The sequence below is a fragment of the Onychomys torridus genome, chromosome X, assembly GCF_903995425.1.
Source record: "Onychomys torridus chromosome X, mOncTor1.1, whole genome shotgun sequence".
In the NCBI taxonomy this organism is placed as follows: Eukaryota; Metazoa; Chordata; class Mammalia; order Rodentia; family Cricetidae; genus Onychomys; species Onychomys torridus.
Genome location: NC_050466.1, coordinates 115682856 through 115697396, shown reverse-complemented (window position 1 = coordinate 115697396; position 14541 = coordinate 115682856).

Genomic DNA, 14541 nt, shown 5'->3' with positions numbered 1-14541 from the left:
TATGAAAACAGAGCTTAGCAGACAATCAGGCCTAGAGATAAAGACTTTAGAGGCATCACTATAATGATTGAAATTTAGACTGTTAGATATCTTACTCTGCTAAGGCTACTATAACAAAATACTTTAGTCTTGCTAAATTCTAAACAGCAGAAATTTATTTCTCATGGTTCTGGGGGTGCTAGCACATTTGATTTCTGCTGAGAACCTGTTCCTCATCACTATGTCCTTAAATGGAATGTCCGGGTTTCCTTGGATTCCTTTATAGCAACACTAATCTCATTCATTAATGCTGTATCCCTGTTCCTTACTCACCTCCTAAAACCCTCACTATTTAATTCTGTCTCATTTGAGGTTATGTTTTAGCATACTAATTTTGAGGGAACTACAAACAGCCAGAGCATAGTACTTGTGGAGAAAGAATGGAGGGGGAAGACAGTCAAAGTCAGTTATGGAGGCACAATTAGCCTTCTTTTATGATCAAGACTCTTCCTGTTTTCCCAAAGATAGATTCACAAGGTCCATTACACTTTTTGTAGAAGTTTTCTGTTGGCTAAACTGATTTCTAAGTGTCCTGTAAAATGTGTAGGTAGCTGGCATTTCAATATGCCTGTGTATTTTTTTTTAACAGATGGGAACAGAGAAGTGTAGTGAACTATCACAGAATTTTCAAAGTCACACAGCCGGTACCAAGCTCAGAAGTCCTTGTACACCTGCTTCTGTCAATTCCTTCTTCAGGACCCTTTTTGAAATGGAGCTGGCTAGTCCTTCGAGTCTGATTATGGCATTGTGAAACACACATGCCTTGATCACCATGCCTATAATGGCATGAATGGTTATTTAGGGTTGTTCAGGGAGGGAGGGAAGGGCAAAAGGTAGGGATGGAATGGAAGAGCTTTTTTTTTTTTAAGCATGAATTGTAACTGTAGACAGAGCATACAAAAAGAAATCTGTGGGAGATGATGGCACTGTGAGGCTGGAAGGCAAAGAAAGAGAAGTTGAAGGGAGGAGAGCTGAAAAAGGGGGGGGGACTTGCTGTTAGTGTAAAAAGGCACCAAGGAAAATACTGCTCAAAGAACCCAGCATGAAGTGAGAATCCCAGTAGACAAGAGAAACCGAGGAGGAGGAGTTTTGTGAGCACATGTGTGCTCAGCAAGTGGCTTGTTTATTTCCCTCTGTTTTTTCTTCAGAGATTTGTTAATGAAGGCCCAGCAGCAGGAGATGTGCAGTCCATTAAAGAATGACAAGGACCGCTAATCCAGGATTTACCTGGACCTTGCTGGAGGTGAAAGCCCCTGCTACTAAGTTATTTCAAGTGAATGCCTTAACTCAAGTCTGGATGAATTGTCTGGCTAGGCCAACTCTTGGAGTTAATACTTCAGTCCATGACAGTAGAAGTAAAATCCTGAACTGGGTTCCCATATTTGTTTAATATAGAGACAGGCAAGAGCCTGGAGTAAAAACTGAAGCCTCTGCTTGTTTAAGGAGACACGCTGAATTTGAATGAACTTCATTTTCTTGATTGAGAAGTCCAAGTGTGACCCCCGAATCACACTGTGAAGTGGAATACGATTTGTGCTGATCATAATCGCCCTCAGGGAGTGAACTTTAACCTGTTTGGCATTAGCCTGTGTAGGACTCACGCCCTACTGATTCTTTACTTTTCCCATCAGCCCCAGTGAATCAAGAAAGCTCAACTCTGAGCACCAGGAGGTTAAATACTGGTTGATGGGAATGTTTGCTTGGTTTCTCTGCTAATCTGAATGCTGGGAGCAGGTGCCTGTCTGGCAGTTCTGAGGCCTTGGACCATCTCATAACAGCTAAGTCATGATCCTCTAGCCCACGGCCTCTCCACAGGATCTTCCTGCTTGGCAGACCTGCCATGGCCTGGTAAACAGGGTTCACCAGCTAGCATCTGCTCTCTGGAAACTAGTCTGAGAGTCTTATCTCAGTCCAACTAACCTGCTGCAAATAGGCACTCAGCTTCTGATAGGATCGGTGGGAATAGGTCTTTGATTATAGAGAAAATTATTCAACTCTAAACCTCCAAATTGTATACCTTCTTCCTCCAAATCTTTTTTTTCATTTTTCTTTTTAAGAAATTTTCTATTCACTCCAATGCTATACACACACACACACACACACACACACACACACACACACACACACACACATGCCTCCTTCCACCCTCCAGCCCTCTTTCCCAAGCCACCCTGCATCCCCACATCCCCCAAATTGAGGCCCATGGGGAGTCAGCAGAGCCCAGCCCTCCAACATCTTTTTAACAATGTTTCCAGCTGTGTGTGTACCATGTGCTCCCATCATGGTCAAGCTGGCATTTAGAGGTTCTAAGCACTAAGTCTAACTCCAAAATAAAAGGTATATTAAACTGTAAAATGAGAGTAGAAAACTCAAAAACTTTGAATTTGCTTTTAAAAAACCAAATATGAAATTAACATTGTTTGGAATATTCATATAATTTATACATGGTTCCAGCTTGGCCCTAACTATAGCAGGGATGCCCCACAGAGGCTATCTGAATTACATATGCAGAGATTCTGTGTTCCAGAGCTCATAACTACTTTCTCCAACATATTTTAGAGGAGACTATGTCAAATAAATATCCCCTATATGAATGTTACAGTCTGGCCCTAGTAAGTCTATGCCATCATTCAAGATAGCTGTATCTCTTCTGGGAAGAACTAAGGTGATCCCAACTGCAAATACTGACCCAAATCAAGCCGAGTGACCTGGTTCCCTTTCAGTGCTTAAGTAGTGAAGTCAGTCTGATTAATCAAAGAAATGGACTGTTTTGACATCCCCAAGTGATCAGATTTACAGAGTTCTTATAGTTCCTTGAAAGTATGGCTTCATCAGCCAAAATCCTGACAGAGATGAAGTAGATAGTCCCTAGGTCCCATCTCACTCTAAGGAGCAATTGTCAGTAGATAGTTACTACGGGAGGTAGATTAGTTAGTTCTTTATTGAAGATATGGTCACCATCTACATTGTATGCTCCATGGAATGGTCTCACACCCACGCACATATGGACAGTACTAATTTGACATAGCTGGTTATCTAAAAAGCACATGGAGATGGGAGGGGATATATTGAGGAAAATACAGTGGTAGGTGAAGGGCCAAAGTGAGGGGTTGATGTGAATATATTTCATTGTATACATGTATTAAATCTTCAAAAATAAAGAAAAATTGAAAAAACTGAAGTGAGAATTGATGCCCATCTGTTGTTTGGTTAAACTTCTTCTACAATTTTTGCTTGGCTGCCTAATTTTCCTAATTTTTGTAGGAAACAGTTCTCCTAATTTGAGTGAAGCCATTACTAAAGAGTAGTAGGTGTTTGGAGCTGAAAGAAAGGATGGATTTTCTCAGTCTTGTGGTATGTTAGATCAATCCATCATTAAGGACATGGGGGGAACAGGGGAAACTATTCAAGGAATAGCCCAAAGGTGTATTTCTTGATTGTGTGTGTGTGTGTGTGTGTGTGTGTGTGTGTGTGTGTGTGTGTGTGTGATGCATTCCTTTTCATTTTAGTGGAGGGGAAAGTATCACTAATGTGATGTACATATCTTCCCACATGAACACATGGAACACCGACAACCTGTTTCACTGAACCAAGTAGAAAGAATGCCTCCAGCAGAAGGAAACTATAGCTGAGAACATTCCATTTATTCAACTTAACCTTAAAAGTCATTGTTGATTAGCTCTAAATAATGATAAACTTATTGGTGAGTCAGGGAAATTAAACAGTACACTGTTCAGTTTTTAAATGAGTCTGGAATGTACAGGCAGCCACTTGAAATGGCCAGAGACTGATCTTACAGTAGCCTTGGGTTTATTTCTATTCTATGGAGACTGCTAAGAGGAGGGTGCTTGGATGATTTGTGTTGTGGGAAATACCTCAAAGTCTATGCTTCATTATTGTGGCTTGGTAAGGTCATTTCTAGGATAGTATATTTTATTTTTCACAAGGGATTTTTTCCAAAACATGTTTATATTAAATAATATAGAATATGCCAGTTTGTTTTATGGAAACCTATCTGTACTTTTGTAGCATGGCTTGTTTCTGTTTCCTTTCAACTGCCCCTCGTATGGCAAGCAACCAACCACAAATACTATTTAAGAATTTGACTTGTATTTTTTTAAAGATTTATTATTTTATTTTATGAGTATGAATGTTTGCTTACATATGCATGTTTACTCGTTGTGTGTGTGTGTGAGTGTGTGTGTGTGTGTGTGTGTGTGTGTGTGTGTGAGAGAGAGAGAGAGAGAGAGAGAGAGAGAGAGAGAGAGAGAGAGAGAGAACTCATGGAAACCAGAAGAGGGCATCAGATCCTCTAAAACTGGAGTAACAAAACAGATGTGAGCAGCCATGTGGATATGGGGAACCTAGCAAGGGTCCTCTGCAAGAGCAGTAAGTGCTCTTAAAAACTGAGCTATCTCTCCAGCCCTGGTGACTTATATTCTTTTTTAACTTTCAATCTATTCTTTGTGTCTTTCACATAATATCTCCACATCATGTCTCCCAATCTCACCCATTTCCCTCACTCCCTGCCCCCCAAAAAAATTTAAAAGAAGAAAGGGGGAAAAGGAAGAAAGAGAGAATCTCATCATGGAAGCTGCAGTGTAACACAATGAGTTACATAGTAAACTCTTTTATCCATAGATTTTCACATGCAGGCATTCATACTGAAGAATCATTGGTTTGGTTGGAGGTCTGGACTCTGCTATACTATTGATTGATGTCGGCCCCTAATTGGGACTTCCTGAACATCCGATTATGCTCTGTGTCATGGAGATCTTGCAGCGCAGACCTGGGTCCTCAGGACTGACCCCTCCCCCAGTGCTCCAGGAGATCACACATGGGGTGGATGTTGGTGTGGGCTAACACATAACCCTGGTTCTGGGCCTGGGTAGTTGCAGGGCTAGTTAGTCGACCAGCTCTCTTTGCTACTTTGTCTTTACTACCAGGGTGAACTCTTCAGCATTGTCCTGGCTTGTTCACCCCTTATACCAATGAGTAAGCGGAGGGGCCATGTCTCCCCCTTTGCTTTCACATCCTCTGGGGCGATTCTCCTACACCTACACCTTCAGGGCCAGCTCTACTGCGTCGCCCAGGTAAGGTGTAGGGATTGCTCTTCTGAATGCTCCAGCTGATGAGGGGCAAGAACAGCTCTTCCCCTCAGGCGTTGATGGGGCAGGGGAGGCATCTCTCCCCAGCCCAAGCCACCACAAGACAGAGGAGAAATGCGCACAGATCTCATATGCTCACAACTTCTGGGCTGGCTCACCCACATCTCTGCCAACAGTGTCGGCTCTATTGTGCTGCTAGGTGAGGTGCATGGCCTGCACTCCCGAGCGTTGCAGCGGGCCAGGTTGGGGGTGGGTGGAGCAGGGACAGCTGTTCAGCTCTTATGACCTCAGGGACAGCTCTCCCTTTGACTTACATTCTAGAGGTCGGAAATAAAATATTTCTCAAACAGCTTCTAGGATTATAAATGTGGGTGCACAATTTCACAAGTACATCCCGGTTTTTATTTTCCCCAAAGGTACAACTTCTACTTGTGTAACAGGCAAGGACGAAGACAAGGCTGCCAATTTACTGATAAGGAAACGGAATCAGATTAAATGGCTTTCCTTGGTAGAATCGGTTGAATAATACCTTCTGCTCCAAAATTCATGCCTACTCAGAACCTGTGAATTAAGCATTATCTGGAAAGACTGTCTTTGCAAATGTAATTAAGGTAATTAAAATCAAATATTAGATTAAGATAGACCCTAAAAGCAATGAAAAGCATTATTGTAAAGAAAAGGAGGTATAGAGACACAAAGAGACCCTGTGATGGAAAGAAGTCCATGTGATATCTGAGACAGAGATCCAGCTACAAGAATGCCACCAAGGACTGATGGGAAGTGCCAGAGCTTAGGAGAGAAGCATGAAGCCAACACTCCTCTAGAATTTTCAGAGGAAGCATGGATCTTATGACAATTTGATTTGAGACTTCTATTACAAATTTGCAAGAAGATTTTGTTGTTTTAAACTATTCAGTCTATAATAATTTGTATGCCCTATGAAACGAGTTCAAGACTTCACACATAGTATCTCCATGAATTAAGATTGTCATTTCTTTTCTTTTTTTTCTTTTTATTGAGACAGGGTTTCTCTGTGTAACTTTGTGCCTTTTCCTGGAACTCACTTGGTAGATCAGGCTGGCCTTGAACTCACAGAGATCTGCCTGCCTCTGCCTCTCCACTGATGGGATGAAAGATGTGTGCCACCACCACCCAGCCTGATTGTCATTTTTAAAGCCTTAGTGCAGTCTTTGTCCTCCAAGATACTTTGATGCTGCTCTATGAATGCTTTCCTTCATATTTACTCATTCTCCTAAGTGAAAAAAAATTATCATTATTATTGGTATTTTCAGTATTTTGTGTTTTTAGGTTATGGCAATTGTATGGTTGTAGGTGACAGGTTGGAATGTTAAGAAGTCAGCAGTGTAAATCTTTCATAGATGCTGTCCAGAGGCAAAATTTGCTGTATCAGGCAATCTACGGTAAGTGGTATACACATTCTTCTCCTTTCATTTTCCCCACTGAGACTGCCTCTAAACAGAGCAGTAATAAACACTAGCTATCTCTGTTGGCAACCTATGATATAATTATGATAATGATGATGACAAACACTTATTAAGCACCCATGGTGCAAGGAATTACTTACTCAGAATACATGGAACTCTCAATCCCCACTGTCATAGTATTTATCCTAGTGCTGGCACAGAATGGGAATTGACAGTTTATGGCCTGTTAATGTTTTTTAACTAATCTGCTTGAACAACAAACCTAGATACTTCTGATTTTATTCTGGGAACTATTTTGTGCCAGGATATCATGATTATACTTTGATTGGAAACTGTAAAAAAATATGGATTCAACTATTCAGATGCTCCATAATATGTTGAGCACATAGTATTTTACTAATCAGGAAGCTGAAGCAGAGGAAGATTACATTCTCAGTGTAGGGGTTGAACAGTGACCCTCTTCTGTTTATGTCCACCCAGAACCTGCAAATTTGATCTTACTGGAAATAAGGAGTGTTCAAATACAATCTAATTTAGAAATATCCTACCATATTTGTTGTTCTGAATTATTGCAGTTGCAAGTTTTTCTGTACTGATTCCTTGAAGCTAGTAGCAGCCTTGATGTTTAAAATGCCATTGATAGTCCTAGGACCATATATCAGCTAGGAACAGTGGCACATGTCTGTAATCCTAGCTTCTTAGGAAGCTGAAGCAGAAGTATCATGCATTTGAGGCCACTCTACCTCTGGGCTACATGGGCAGACATTGCCTCAAAACAGGAGTAACTTCTAATCTACAACACTCAGGAAGTGGAGGCAGAAGGATGAGGCATTCAAGATCATCTCTAGTACATAGTGAATTCCAGGCCAGATTCACTGTCTCTTTAAAAAGCCAAAACAAAAACAAAACAAACAAAATCACTGGAATATAATAAATACATTTGGTTACATGGTGGTTTGAATGAGAATGACACCCATACATTCATGTATTTAAATGCTCGGTCAACAGTTAGTGGAACTGTTTGGGAAGGATTAAGAGATGTGGCCTTGTTAGAGGAGGTGTGTTACTGGGGATGGGCTTTGAGGTCTCAAAAGTCCAAGCTTTCCTAGTCTCCCCCCTCTCTGTTTGTCTTGTACTTGTGGATGCAATGTAAGATCTCAGCTACTTCTCCAATGGCATGTTGGGCCTGCCTGCTGCCATGGACTTACTCTCTGAAACTATAAGTTGCCTTGGTCATGGTGTTATTTCACAACAATAGAAAAAAATAGCTAAGACAGATTAGTAGAAGATAATTTTAAAATTATCTTTTATTTATTTCATTGTATATATGTATTAAACCTCAAAAATACAAAAAAATTTGAAAGATGAAGAAAATTTTTAAAAATCCATAATTTTAGTAATTTATGACTGACATTATGTTAGATATTTTATATGTATAGCCTAATTTAATTTCTGTGATATCCTTATGAAGTAGATAGTATTATCCTGTTTTAGACAAGAAAGAATGGAGAGAGAAAGAAAGACAGGTAGGATTGTTTTCAATCACCTAAAGCAAGTATTTCTACCTCAATGTATACTGTCAATCCTCAGGGTCTTATTTCCAATCCTGGGCTTAATTATATTATATTGTTATAATGAATCAGGTTTTTCTGTCTTGGTGGTTCAGTGTTCTTGAACCACAGTTAGGAGCTATAAATTTTTATATATACTAACAAATATTATCTTAACATGTACATAACTAGCATTATTAAATGAATAATAGTGTTGTTTGATTAAACAAATATAAATCATTAAAAATATTATTCAGTTATGAGTAGATGATAATGATTCATTGTATTAAATCAGTGGCTTCTACAATGAACAAACATTCTTTTGTGGGAGTCTGAAGTATTTTGATTAGGAAAAATGTCCGTATATTCATGAAGATTGGTGATCATTAGTATCTGAATTTGAAGTGGGTGTCTTAAACAATGGAGATTTATTTCTTTCATTTTATGAGTCTAGAATACTATCAGGTATGTCCAATTTTTTTTAACATTGTGACATGACATTGTTATTTGAGAACCATGAAGTAGAATTACTAAAAAATTGCAAAAATCCTGCAGATTTTTTTATGTTTGTGGTTTTTTTTAAGTTTATGGTTTTGTACTGGGCCACATTTATAGTTATCTTGGAATGCATATGTGTGTATGGCTCATGGGCTGCAGGTTGGACATGACAGTAAGGCATATTTCAAGTCTCATATTTCTAGTTATCATGGAGCTGGGTTTATTCTCTTGTCTGAAAAAAATTCTTTTTTTTTTTATTTAAAAGCCTGTGGATTTGTGGGAGGAATACTCTTTTTATGGAATGGGGTTTGATTTCTCAGGTACTAATACAATATACCAAGGTGACAGTAATGAATCCTTAAGCAGGCCTTTTGTACCCTTTACCAGTCATAAAGCTTAATAAAGCTGTGTGTTAGTAACCTAGGTCTGAACACTAGGACATGGAAAATCTAGTGGTTGAATGGCAGGGCATCTCTTTTTGTGAACCTCTGGGGGAATTACTTCTAGAATCCAGAGTCGGTGAACTTTGTAAGACCTAGGTTGTATGGGGAAGTCAACTGACCTTCAGCTTCCTGTTATCTTCCTGTGCTGCGATCTTGCTACTTGCCTTCTTATGTTCTGTCTATACTCCTAGCAACTGGTTTAGGGAAACTGTAGTTTTTCTTTTTGGCAAAATTTAGTTGTGGGTCATGGCAGAAGATAAAAAAAACAAAAACAAAAACAAAACAAACCAAAAAAAACCAAAAAACCGCATTTAGTTGCTTAGTTTACTACACTCTTTGTGATTAGGAAAAGTGTAATGATTCCCTTTTATAGATAAATGACTCCTAGTGCAAGACGGGCAGGCAATTTATTTTAGGCCATTTGTGCAACTATGACAAAATACCTGGGCCTTGGCAATTTATAAATAGCAGAAATAGAAATATATCTCCTAGTCTGCCCACTGGGAAGTTCAAGACCAAGGTGCTACAGGTTCACTATCTGCTGAAGGCTATTCTCTGCTTCTTCTATAATGCTATGCTGTTTGTCCTTCAGTGGAGACAAAGGTTGTGTAATCATATAGCAGAAAGGATGGATAGGCAAAATTAATTTTTAAAAGGCCTGTTTTTTTTTAAATAAATTTGATCACATTTGTGATAATTTTGCTCTTGTCAGACAATTATTTCCCTAAGGTTCACCTACTTCTTCTGACATGAATTTTGAGGGACATACATATTCAGACAATGGCAGTATTATAGAAAGGAGTGATCCTCTGAACTTTGAAGCTATCCCACCAGTAAACTCTAAACAAGCATGTGGATAGCACCAACATGGCATGATTTTCTAGGCCAATTCTTCAAGTCAAGCATTCTTTGAGTTCACATGGAAGACTGGTTGTCAGAGTTGGCCATTTGGTTTCTCTTAGATATGTATTTAATTTTCATTATGCCAAGGCAAGGCCTAAAATGAGATAAGCCAGGCTTGGAAAACAACATATATTTGGTAGAGTCATAAAATCTGACACAAGTGGAAATTGTAGAAGTCCACAGGAGAATTCTATCCCAGGATCTTCAGTTCCCAATACTATGTAAGTCCTTGTGACACACGTTTTTTATAGATATACTGTTGGATTTCCCAGAGTTAATAATTTTTCATTGTTACCACTAAGCTTTATATTAATCCCTGTCTCCTGATTTTTCCTTATTCTGCATAACATTTGGCTAATGGTCTTATTGTGTTCATTTTTCTAAAATCTTCCTAGTCTAATCTCCAGCAAACATTCTGAAGAAAATAATGTTTGTTTGACAGGTCATCTCTTGGCATTTATGAATTCCTGTCAATGCAGCCTGCCTTGTATGAACTGTAGATCCACCATTAAATGTTATTTCATCAGTGAGGCCTTTCCTGAACATGGTGCCATATAATTCATTTTTACTACTTCATTTTTTGTATAACAGATGAGAAAACATGCTCTAGAACCACGTATCAATTTTCTGGCTTTGGCTATCATTAAGCTATGCTATGCAAAACAAGTTGCTTGGCCCCTCTACATCTCAATTTCCTTACTTGTTTAATATACATATTAGTATGCTTTTCAGAGTATAATCCTGAGGAATACAATGCAGAAAGCATCAGGATAGTAGCTGACTGGTATCTTCATCCTCTCCCTTCTCCTTTCCTCCTCCTCCATCATCATCATCATCATCATCATCATCATCATCATCATCATTTGTGTCTAGTCTGTGACTTTCATAGCACTTGTTAATACTTGAATTTTCTCTAAGTTGGTTTGAGTATTTCCTTTACTATTCTGAATGTTACATTAGAAAAGAAGTCGTAGTTGCTTTCGTCATTCTTTCCACAGTGATTATCACACAATAAGAACTTGGAACTGTATCAGGCCCTTTGGATAAGTGAGACAGTCGATTAGCTTAAACGCTTTGGGAGGCCCCCAGGCAGTGGGACTGGGACCTGTCCTTAATCCATTAGTGGCTTTTTGGAGCCTGGGGCCTATGCAGGGACACTTTGCTCAGCCTGGGTGAAGGGAGAAGGGGACTGGACCTGCCTCGACTGAATCTACCAGGCTGAGCTGAATCCCCAGGGGAGACCTTGTCCCAGAGAAGGTGGGAATGGGGGGTGGATTGGGGTCAGGTGGGGGGAGTGGCAGGAGGAGGGAGGAAAGGGGAATCTGTGGTTGATTTGTAAAATTAAATTTTTTAAAAAAAGTAAAATAAACCAATCGGTGGTGGCATACGCCTTTAATCCCAGCACTCGGGAGGCAGAGGCAGGTGGATCTCTGTGAGTTCGAGGCCAGCCTGGACTACAGAGTGAGTTCCAGGAAAGGCACAAAACTACACAGAGAAACCCTGTCTCAAAAAACAAACAAAACAAAACAAAAAAAAAGTAAAATAAATTTTAAAAAGAAAGAAAAAAAAAAGAACTCAATGAACATTTACCAAATGAAAGAATGATTACTTAAGGCAGTTTGCCTAAACAATTTAAATATTATAAACCTTGTTCCTTCAGCTCCTAGTACCATAGAGTTTCCTTAAATAAAAAAAAAACCTCATAGATCTCAACCAATTGAGCATTTTACTTCAAGGAAGATTTGTTATAAACAAAATGCCAGGGCAACACTTGTGAGTGTCTGTGTCAGCCTATCCTTTTTTACTACGGTATCTGCCTGCTCCAGCTATTTTCAGCTAAGTCTACTAATGTGACTCACTTCTAGGCTCAGGCTGAGAGCAGCAGTCAATCATCTAAGCCATGTCTAAGACTTAGTCTAGAGTTCAAAACTATGAAGTTCCAGACATATTAACTAATTTAATATACTGAAAAGTCCCTTTATCTTAGTCCCTTTATCTTAGTGTGAATTTTATAGTAGATTAAACCCTCGTGTTATTCTAACCTCCAATTACTAGATATTACTTCTTTTCCTTTTGTCACAGGTAGCCAAATCTGTAAGAATCATGTTATATGCACTGTTCTGTTGACTTGTCCTATCCTCCGCTTCCATGAAATATTTTGAGACTTAATTCCTTGGATACAATGCCTTAGACTTACAAATGCCATTATTGCTATCTGCTCCTGCTACCTTGCATCTGAGCATCTTTGCTGGGGATATCTTTCTGTTTGCTGTGAATGTGTTTCTCTGATTGCTTGATAAAGGAAGTATAGTGTAGGCAGGATAAGGAGAGAGGAGAATTCTGGGAAGTAGGAGGCTGAGTCAGGAGATGCTGCCAGGCGCCACCATGAGAAGTAAGATATAAAGTACCAGTAAGCCACAAGCCACATGGCAACTTACAGATTAATAGAAATGGGTTAATTTAAGAAATAAGAACTAGATGACAAGAAGCCTGTCATGGTCATACAGTTTATAAGTAATGGAAGTCTCTGTGTGTTTGCTGAGTGGCTGCGGGCCCAGGCAGGACTGGAGAAAACTCCAGCTACACATCTTAAATTTTTCTGTTCATAATTCCTTTTTAGCCCAAGAAATTTCTATGTAACTTTGGGTATATAGGTATAGCTAGGCATATGAATCAGTTAGTGATAATAAATTACAAAGATATTTATTTCAAAACAATTTGGTACATTGATACATAATTTTACCATTTCTTAAAGATGAAGAATGTTTGTGTACTGAGGTGCTTGGGTTGGGGATTTAGCTCAGTGGTAGAGCGCTTGCCTAGCAAGCACAAAGCCCTGGGTTCGATCCCCAGCTCAAAAAAAAAAAAAAAAAGAAAAAGAAAAAGAAAAAAAAAGAATTAAATCTTGATAGAACCATGAAGGTCAGTTCAAAGCCATCCTTAAATAAACTGTTAAAGGCCAGGCTGGGCTTCATGAGGTCCTTTCTCAAAACATACAAACACCGACCAAACAAGTAAACAAAATGAATTAAACTTGACTAGATATTTGATACTGAAGGATATATCTTTATGCATTTATAGCTTTTGAATTTATGTTTATTTAACATTTTTCAGAATTTATTGATATTTTTATTTTATTAGGGTCAATACTGAGAATAATATTGCACACACATACAAAGTACAGAATAGCAGAAATAAACCTAGGGACAGTTCAAAATTGTTGAAAATTCTGTTCTGATCATAAACCAAAATTAGTTTAATGATTTTATGGCATTCAAGTCAGGAACTCAGGAAATAACTATTAGAATCAAACATTCTAGGCAATCATGGTAGCACACATCTGTAATCCCAGTACTTGGGAAGCTGAGGCTTCATTTTGAGGTTAACCTAGGCTATATAGTTAGTTGAAGGCTAGCTGAGGCTGCACAGTGAGACCTTGTTTCAAAATCAAACATTCTATCATAATAATAGAATCCAATTCAAAGAGATACTACTTTCATTTATGCTGAGGAATTATGGTAAGAAAATATTAAAAACCTTTTGTTTTCTACAAATATACCATTACATTTCTAAAATCTGAAAAAAATGTATGTATGGTTAAATCAATGCAACTCATAAGCACTGTTGTTCTGAATGTGAGCTGATGTGTCTCAGGAAGCATTCTTTTGTGGTCCACTGCATACTAGTGCATGTATAAAGTGTACATGATGTGTATTAAATGTGGAAGCTATAGTCAAATCTTGGGATACAGCAGGCATGTGCTGCCTGAAACACCTCAAATTCACTATACATTTTATTTTCAATTAATTTTAGGTTTGTATACATTCAAATATCTTGCACAATTTTGTTCAAATATCTTGCTAAATGTTTCACACCAGTGACATTCAGTCACAGAACCCCTTATAGCGTCACAACCCAGTTTAAGAAGCTAGGTCTTAAAATATCTGGGTGTCAGTGTGGCTACTGAATCTCAGTAGTCATTGTTCATTATGCTGCATTGGTGTACAGTGTACTGGAATTTGACTTGTGAAAGAAGTGAGCTACTCTAATTTGTAGATAAAGCAGACAGAGGCTGAAGAAGCCAACATTAATACTTTGACATTAATCACAAATCACAGAAATGATACTCAGTTGTTTCACCGCACCAAAGTCTTTGATGACACCACTGCCTTCCAGAATAAGTTCCTAATTCTTCATTACAGCAATCACTTCTGTATAATAGCCTGCACCTGCTCTTACAACCTCAGCTTTTCTTATCTGTTGTATAAACCTTTAATGAGATCCTTGAGGGCAGAGGTTTCTTCTTCTTTACTAGTAACCTGATATTTTGAGATTTGTATCTGTCAAATTGCATCATGGTGTTCTATGAACAGGACTGCTAGAGCTCAATAACTTTATGTTTTATGCTAAGCATGTACAATATGTAGTACTTTATGGCAATCATTTTATAGGCATTACCTCATGTAATCCCACAATTTTATGAAATATGTGATATATTAATTTGCCTAATGCCAGTTAACCAGAGAAAGGGTAGAACCAATACACGAATCCTGAT